The sequence below is a fragment of the Nanorana parkeri genome, unplaced genomic scaffold, assembly GCF_000935625.1.
Source record: "Nanorana parkeri isolate BGI_ZX_2015 unplaced genomic scaffold, ASM93562v1 scaffold1015, whole genome shotgun sequence".
Lineage (NCBI taxonomy): Eukaryota > Metazoa > Chordata > Amphibia > Anura > Dicroglossidae > Nanorana > Nanorana parkeri.
Window position 1 is genome coordinate 95,328 of NW_017307283.1, and position 10,000 is coordinate 105,327.

Here is a 10,000-nt window from a genome sequence, read left to right on the forward strand (position 1 = left end):
CAAAATGTTGTCATGATCTCACTGCCTTGTGTCTCTATATTTAGGCCTATGCTTGTTGTCTTGACAATATGCTGCCAGTGGCCAGTTTGTCCAAGACCTGAGGTGCTGAGCCTAACAAGCCACCTGGTATTCAACAGTTCAACCCACAAAAATCTTACTGTCGCTGTCTCGCTGTTAGAATGCCTTAATGTGCTATGGCAGCTTCAAATCCTTGAGTTTACTTGCTGTTCCCTTAATAATGACATATGACTTTACCAGCTCTAATATCACATTGTACAATTGCACATTATGGTCAAGCAAGATGAGAAAAAGCGTACACATGTATTAATAAAGGATTTATTTAAAAAGGCTCTGCTATCTGGGCTCCACATATAGCTCATATGAACGAGGTAAAACACCATTTTTTCCAGGTTCTGGAGTTATTTCAATATCTTCAGGAGCTTTGTTTGTTTTTATTAATAACGTTTGCAGTATGGTAGTAAGGATAAGGAAGATCTCCATTCGAGCCAGACCCTCTCCGAGACAACTTCTCTTCCCTGTGAAAAATAAATGATTTAAATATTAACATTCAAAATAAAATGTAAAGCTCAGATTTATATGTAGGTACCAGGGTGTAAGACATGTGGGAATAGCACACAAAGTATTTGTAAACATAAAGGGATTTTTTCTGAAACTGCATTAGTGGCATAATGGAGTATACACAAATGTTACCATAAAGCAATGTTTGCAGTCTTACTAGGATTTAACCATTAGGTGTAATACAAGGGCTGAAGTTCTTAGATTTTCTGGAAAAAAAGTGTTGCTCCATTATCCTTACATTGCTGATTACAAGCCTTGAGGTATGATGGAGTCCAGGCCAGTGGTTTTTTCCCTTCAGCAGAGATCACAAGGCCCTGTGGCTAGGCCATTAAATATGTGAGCAGTGCTGAAAAGAACCATGAAGACCATTTTATCCAGGAAAGCTAGAAATTGCATACCTTCTGTCCCTTATTTACCCATTCCTACAATAATTCTAAAGGAAGAGTGTCATAAAAATGGTGAATGAAGTTGGGTCCCCAGAAAAAGTGCAATTTCACAGAGTACTGTGGAGTAGATAAAGTGTGCACTGAACAGTGAGCTTACATACAGAGAAGGGTCTTGGAAGCCCTTCAGTTTAAAAAAAAAAAAAAGAATATTCGTAGCACTAAGTTTAAAGAGCCCAAAAGTGTTTGTTCCAATAAAATATTGCTAAAAAAGGTAGTCCACTTAAAGTGACACTAAACTCAGGAGTTAAATCTTAAATATGCTTTCAAGTGTCCTAAAATGCTACAAAAATATGGCTTATTTGTGTATCACTCTGCTGTAGATCCTCAAAAAGAAATCCTATCTGAATTGATACTGACACGGTCCTTCCTTCTGGGGGGTGGCTACTTTTGTTCCCCATGGTCCCTGTGTGTATTGTAAAGTAGCCACCGTTCCAAGCTCACTCCCATGATGGACTACAATCTCACTTTTAGTTTATTCATTTGTATTGAGATTGTAGTCCATCACGGGAGTGAGCATGGAGCGCTGGCTACTTTACAACACACTAGGACCATGGGGAACGAAAGAAGCCCCCCTCCAGAAGTAAGGACAGTGTCAGCACAATTTTAGAGACTATTTGAGGATCTACAGCTGAGTGATACACAAATAAGCCACATTGTTGTTAATAGTTAGAGCACTTGAATGCATTTTTGAGCTTTAATTTTGAGTTTAGTGTCACTTTATATCTGCAAACATAACCAATGCATTTTGGGGGTCTAAGAATGCCCCCTTCTTTTTTATATTAAAGATAACTGTGTGCTTGGGAGTAAGCAAATAATAATATTAAAGCTACATTCCACATTCATCAGCAGTTGTTTTTGGCAGATATTTGCAGCAATATTGGTCATTATCTTTTCGATACCTATAGAAAATGGTAGAAAGGCATCATTGTTCTTGAAGCACCCATTTTCATCCAGAAAGTGTCCAGGGTCAAACTCTTCTGGGTGCTTAAAATACTTGGAGTCCTTGAGAACAGAAGTCAGCATGGGGGAAATGATTGTACCCTGAAACAGAACATCCAAACTTTAGTAGTTGCTTTTCTTGTTAGGAAAATTAGTGGAGATTTATAAGGAATTGTGAAAGGGTTGTTATTGCTAAATTCAGGATTTGTTTACCCAATATCTGCCAAATTCATAACTGCATTTTTTTTCCACAAAACAGACTGGCCCTGGATTGCCAGCAATAAAGTAAATTAATATAGGACTCCACTGAACCCCTAACTAGGTCACTACCTATGCTCCAGCTACCATTTCGTTAATAAGGTATTTTCCCATGTTTGAATTTGGTTAAAGTCTAAATACTGGCAATAATATTGTTAATGAAATCACACACCCGTACAGTGCACCATCGTATTAAATACAGGATGCCTATTGGGTAGTTCTGTTTACCAGAGATACGCCCCATGACGTTTTATTGAAATGGCTATTATTGCAAAAGACCCCTTTAACAGTTCCACTATAAGCAAAATAGCTGCATAAGCAGATTCACTGCTGGCTGCAGATTTGGAAATAGGCGGATAAGTTCACTCATCCCTGCGCATAAGTATGAAAACAGTATTGTGCTCCTCTCACAACTGATAATAAACCACAAAACACAAAACGAAAACAAAATCCCCCTCACTGTCTTTTATCTGATGAATCTGATAAGGTGGGCATATTGGCAAGCACAGATGGACAGATCTGTTAGAAATTGAGAAAAATTAGTAATTCATCCATACTAATCATAATTACTGCTACATCACAACCATATGTAAATGTTACATTTAAACTCCAGGATAAGCAAATATTATATACTAAAAGAGTCATGTGTATTCTTCCTTGAATCTTGGTGAGCTTTGTGTATTTCTTCTAGGTCTGTGTAGAAAATTCAGTGTGAAACTGATTTTGTGCAGGAGCTTCCTATAATAAAGGCCAGTCACTGTTGCTCTCTCTCCTTGTGCAGGGTGGCTGGTCTTGTATCCACCTCCTCCTCTTCTATTTTTCTACAGGTAGGCTGTAGTGGGTGGAGTCTGCTGGGTCCACCCACAGCTCTGCTCTCTGCACAGGCTATGTACAGCACAGTGATGATTTCATGGATACTTGTATATGGTATATCTGGGTTTACAGTGGCGTTTGGTGCCCACAAAATCATTTTTTATACGTTGTGGCTATTACGTTTAGCTTTAACATCAATTTGGCTGTTGTTCTGGTGCTGTGTTCATGTGCTGTAGGGTCTATTTCCTATGGAAATAAGAAAACAACAACTGCAAAAAAAACGTTGAGGCTTTTCAGAATGTTAGGAAATCTTTGCATGTAAAACAAGTTTAGCGCCCCCCTGAACCCCCAGAAGCTTGGGGTGGACCCCAAGGGGTAAGGAGAGCAGCGATTTCACTCTTAGGGGCAGATGCTTAGCTAGTGAAGGGACATGCAGTCAACAAATTGAGCGCCAGTCACTTTAAGTGCCTTTTTTAGAATGTTTTATTGTACTGTAGAACAGCAAACTGGGAGAGAGGGTGTAGGGCTTGAGACATCCATAGCAAAAACAAACCCAGACTCACCAATCCCTTCAGACTTCCACGGTGCAAAAATACTTCAGTAGAACTGGCTGTGCAGTAGAACAACAGCTGAATAGGGATGTGCATCACAATAAGGATGTGCATGAGATCTTCCCTGGGAGAGACACCATACTTATATAATTCCAGACCCCACCTGGGTCAACATGTGGCGTCCCGCAGGCTTGAGGCCTAGTCAGCTTCTCCATGCTTGTACATGCCACCCTCCAGGCCAAGTCCGGGGGGTGGACTGAACCAAGCACATGGAAGTCTCGAAGGAATTTATGCACTCCCCCAGCATGCACCACTGGCCATGAAACTCCTAGTGATTGGCTGGTGAGGCATAGACACTCCTAATTCTCACCTATCAGCTGCCCAACTCTGTAGCAACGTCACACCCCACTCACAGGTAGGTGCAATCAACAGCAGAACACCTAGAAATAATAAAATAATACCAAACTATAAATCAACTAGACTGATTACAGTGTTAGCAACACTAGCTTTTAGTAGCCACTCTACTTAAAGTGGTAGGGGCTACACTAGTACTTCTGGTGCCCCCGAGTGCTGATCGTTGTAAGCGGTGCTTGTTTGTTTTGCTTTCATATATTTTTGCTGCCTGTAGATGCCATAATCATGAGTAACCAGTTAGAATTTCTCTTACTTTATTCTCCTCTTTGTGCATTTGAAGTGATTTTTTGGAAATTATGAGTTGACTTCTGGTTGTTTCCTGATGGTGCCAGGCCACTTGGGAGGGACTCAAATGCATCAACATCATTAATAGACTTGCTACACTCTTAGAAAATAATTATCCCAGTATATATGAGTGTCAAAACTTTTTGGCTATACATACATTTTAACAGTAAAAATTAATGTGGGCAATACTCACTTCTTACACATAATAATATACTCATTAAGAAACAGATACAACTTGTAGATCAATCAGCAGATAGAAAACATATATATCTATGTTTCAATAAGAGAGGTTGGCTTGTGATATTGTTTTAACCTTTTATGTTTTGGTAGAGGCACTCTTAAGCATTCAGTTTAGGTAATCCAATGGGCTTGATATTACAAGGCTGTTGTAAAAGTTGGTAAATTGAACAATCAAAATATTACTTTTAAAATGTAATGATTTAATCAGCTTAGTCAAATAGAAAATAAGAGCTTTCATATTATGTTTAATAGCAGTATAGATCCTTATCTTGTGGATTTCTTATGAATTATCACCTTTGGAATATTGTATCCCCGGAATTCTGTGTCTTTGCTAGTAGCATGTGGTGCTCCCAGGGGCACTATGTCAGCAAATCGCTGAATCTCATGAATCACAGCATCAGCGTATAGCATCTTGCTACGGTCATCCACTGATGGGCATCGGCTCTGCCCAACAACATTGTCTATTTCCTCCTGAATCTTCCCTGTGAACACACAGAGATTGCACATCATCATTAAACTTGTACATTGTCTTGTAACAGTGGGCAATTTGGTTTTACTTAACCATAAGGTACAGTCAGTACCTAGACAGCAGGATAAAAGAAGGAACAACTGAGACTACACAAACATTTTTCCCTATACTTTAGCCACTATTGGTCACAAGATACAATGTATTATCAGAGCTGAGGAATAACAACAATGCCTGCATCTGGGGAATATGGGATGATAGAGAGAAATAACAAGACTCTCTCCTGCTTAGATAACACAGCACTTATGTATTTATTTGCAGACTCATACCCTATGGACTATGAAATCGCGTGGGAGCAATGCACTTGAAAATGTAGTAAGTTGACTCCAATAGCACATCCAGATTTCCTCATAAATGGAATCTTATAAGTATAATTTGTATACATAGGGCAGCATGATCTCCATACATGATCCTTGGAATTTAATGCTTAGGGCAACATGATCTCCATACATGATCCTGGGAATGTAACATGTATGACAGCATGATCTCCACATATGATCCTGGGAATGTAACATGTATGGCAGCATGATCTCCATATATGATCCTGGGAATGTAATACTTAGGGTAGCATGATCTCCAAACATGATGCTAGTAATTTTAATTTTTATTGATTGTTATTGTTGTACACAATTTGCATTTGTTAGCATTAGCACCTGCATCTGTCTTCATGTTAATCTCCTATCATCTGCATATGTGTAAGAAGACAATTGTAGTTCAAAAACTAATATGTTTTTTTTGTTCTCAGGTATTGATACCAGTCCAGGACATTAAAATTCTGGTTATTTTGGAAACCATATGATTATTGGTTGTTCTATATGGATGACATTTCTTAGACTGTGGAGCGGCTGTGTTCATGACAAAAACTGAGAATGTGATGTTAAGTGAGGATATGATGTTAATGAAGTGCTATAATTACTAGTAAAAGTTATTTTTTAAAATAAATGCATGATCATCTGTGTGTCAAGAAATCTGGGATAACTGTTAGGTCAATAGATACATTTTGGAAATTATTCAATACCAAAAAAACGATATATTAAAAAAAGGAAGTAAGCGTTCACTGGTTTCTACTGCAGGCCTGCACGTCACTACTATGTACTGCAGTGTTGTGGAGATTGGCAGAAAAAAATCTCTGAGAGCAATGGGGGACACTGTAGGAAGAATTGGTTTCCCAGAAGACTTTGAGGAAGAATTTATTATCAACAGTGCAGTGTTCATCAGCTTGGGTGGGTGTTTTTTTTTTTTTTTAACAATTACAGTGTTACCTAAAGGGGCAATTACTTTTGACTTTTAAGCCGAAATTCAGAGTTCTCCTTACTTGTCACCTCTGTGTGTTTCAGGAGGATGAGGAAGGCGTTCTTCAAAGTTATACTAGTGGTTTCTACTCCAGCAAAGAAAAGGTCAATGACTGTCCCAAACAGGTTTTCAAAGTGAAATTCAGTGCTTGGATTGTGCTTCTCCTGTGGATAGTCCAAATATTAGTAGAGATGAATTATTACCTAAAAAAAACCCCCATTGTTCACCACATCCACCCCCACACCGAGCTCTACCAAGCTTTACCAGTTCCCCGTTTATTTTGCGGTTTCATAACATTTGAATTGTGTTGTCTTTAATAAAGATGAAACAAATATATAGCCCGACCATTTAAGCATACCAGAAAGATCCCCAAAACAGTGCCCTGCCCCTTCAAAACACTAGCTTGGTGGTCAGGAGGATATAGGGGACTGTGTGAGCATATGTGTGGGGGTTGGTGGTGGTGGTGGTCATGTGGAATTTGTTAGACGTTTTCCCTGCCCAGGTAAGCTTGCAACAGATTCATGATATAATTAAAAAAAAACACAGAAAAAAACAGTGTCATGAAATAAAAAAGGCCATTATGTAAAGTCGTCTTATTTCATTGTGCTGGGTTGGGCTCTCCTCAGCTCATGGGGCCCATAGCCACCAATGTGATTTAAAATAATATAAATAGTTGAAATGTGGATATCTTAAAATGGTTGGCTACTTTAATACAATTAGGTAAAATTTGAAGGAGAAGGGATCACACATACAATATCTTTACTAGGCATGTTCAGAGACCAGTTCAGATACCAGTGCCGATACTTGGCATTTTTATGAGAACTACCAGGGTTGCAGGGGTTCTAGCGGTTGCAGCTGGGACCTGGCTCTGGGGCTCCACCACTGTCCTGAAATCATTAGTCTGTATTGTTTTAGAAAAACTGTCACATGACTATAAACAAAAATGTATCAGTACTTGTATCTGTGAGTACTTGGACAAGTATCAGTACTTATATTTGAAAAAATGGTATCAGCGCGTCCCTAATATATATTTATAAACATAAATCATACATTAAAACAGAGATGCCCAAATCCCAGGAGCCCCGTATGTTCCTTAAAAATGACAGCTGCCTCCTAACTTTTGAATTTTTCTCTAGTCTAGTCTTGGAGCTGGAAAAATATCTGTTCTTGTACTTGTACCGAGTACGGTACTTGGTATCTGAACATCTCTTATCTTTCCCTTTGTCATCTGTCAACAGAATAAATACTTACCTTTGAGATTCAGTACTTATTTTAAAAGTATGAGTATTGTATTATTCTGATTTATTCATTATTAAGAAACGTTTATAACAGTATGAAGAGGTCATATTTTTGTGGGTCCCTTCATGTTTATTATTGTGCATTTTTTTCACTGACATTATCTAAACTCATCAAACTGAATTCCAGGAGTAAACAAACTGCCAATGGAGGGAATTTTGTGACATTTGCTCACCTCAGGAGGTCAGTAGCCATGTGCATCATCAGCAAAACTGTCAGTACATTCCTACATATTTCTACATCAAATCTAAATGTTCAAAATCCAGCAACTTTTTTTTCTAAACAAATATGAAACTGATTGGTAGTTACAGTGCAATGGAGACAACTCTCACTTGAGAAAGCCCAATTGAAGTCTCATACCTTTTAATCTCTTTTAAGTCATGTGTGCACATGTGTGAATTGTGTTTTCTTTCAGTGAAATGTTGCCTCCTACCCTCACTCTGCAGTGCTCTGTGCTGGAATAGCTGAGAAACAACCACATCCCTCAGTACAAGTATCCTTCCCTTTTATTGCAGAGGAAGATAAGTGCTGAGTACTGATTACTGAATGCACTGGGTCTAAACTCTGATGCCTATTGGACTGCCCAGTCATATTTAGAAATCCTGCACAACTGCTAGAAGAGGAAAATATAAGTCAGACTGGGAAATATAGGTTGTTAGTACAATGTGTATCCCACTTCATATCTATTTATGTGACTCCAATTGGGCCAATGTGTGTCATGATTAGAAACATTTAAAGGAAAACGTGTTCTTGCTGCCCATAGCAATCATCTCTTTAAGGAGACGTAATGGAAAAATGATTTTTCCTTCATATATTTTTAGATCACATGGTTGAATGTTATTGGTTGCTCTTTCCCCTTTTTTTGTGCATGAGATGAAAAAGAAAAAAAACAATTGCAGTAGATATCTCACCTCCTCCGTTTTTATCAGGAAGCTGTCAATAAAGTCTCTTGGACAGTTCATATCAATTGTGTTCTTGTGATTTTCCACAGACTCAAGAATGAATTCCTTCAATTTGTGATTTTGAAGACTTTCTGGTGAGGCCCAGGAAGGTAGTACATAGTTTTTGGGAAGATATTGAGTAGCTGTTAAAATAAAGCACGTTTTTGTTTCATCAATAACAGTCATCGCAAAAAGGCCAACACCATGATGAGATAGCTTTGTGTGGGAATAAGCAGTATTAAAAACTAGTACTACACATTTGGAGTAAAATATTAGGTCTGGCACCCAATCCAGCCCATGGACCATCAGCTGAATTTCTGTTCTATTCTTTGTCTGTGTATAGTTTGTAATTACATAGGTGTAAATGGGGACATATGTATGAATTCATAATATGCAGTGTCATTCCTGCACAGTGACTGTGCTTTTCTGACACCTTCTTATCTCTACACTACTCTGGCCAACAGGATTTGTCTGACATAAAACAAGTGCTGCAGTCTCCACTGATGTGCAACATTCAGAATGGTCCTGATTTTCAGTGGCCATGTGATCTCCGCCTTAGCTTTATTTTGGCCAAGAAAGACATACTTTTTTTGCAAATAATGTTAGGAATGGCAGTCGCCGGGGGGTGTGGCTAGGGTGCGGATGTGAGTGGGCGTGCACGTGTGCACCCGGCGTGGTGTGAGAGCATGTGCCCGGAATGTCCTCTGCTCTGATGTGGACTTGATGATTTTGCTGGCGATTAGCCTCCCCCCTGCTACACATACCTGTGCTATGGTCTGCTGTGTCTGCTGTGCCCTGGCCTGCTGGAGAGGTGGATGCTGGCTGGTCCGTCTCGGAGGCCGCTCTGAGTCGCGGTGAGTGAAGGCTGGATGGTCGGCTGGGAGGGCAGAAGGAGCTCGGGTGCCGTTTTGCTGTTGGCTCCCTCCGGTGGCTCAGAGTGAAAGTGCAGAGAGCTGGATGGTGGAGAAGAAACTGGAGGTTGGTGATTTGGCTCCCCCTAGTGGCAACTAAGGAATAGTGTGCCTGCTCAGTATTCTTTGTTCGTAGTAAAGGGAAAAAATATATATAAAGAAAATGACTAGAACTGGGCCAAAGAAAGAGACTGTTCAAGAGGCTGATAGTAAAGGGGGAACAAAGCAATCGCCACGTGAGCCGAAACAGTCCAATAAAGAGAAGCAGAAAGAAGTGGCTTCGAAATTGGAAAAGTTTGCCAGAGGAAATACCACAGGTACTGAAGTCAACCAAAAAAACAAAATGCGATTAAGTCTGGGATTTAAGTCTCTTTGTAAAATTTCCAATGATCTGTTTGTGGAAGAAGGGGGGCCACAGGGGGGACTCTTGACATATCCAATGGAAGTCTACTCCTGCAAGATTCTGATACCCCAGATGAACCCACTCTCCGGGCTGTGGTTTCAGGAG

The 10,000-nt window shown here is 39.6% G+C and overlaps 1 pseudogene; it reads right to left on the reverse strand.

Moving 5' to 3' along the window:
- Nucleotides 1-354: 354 nt before the first annotated feature.
- The window catches only part of LOC108795849, a 21,175-nt pseudogene continuing 11,529 nt past the window's right edge, over nt 355-10,000 (reverse strand).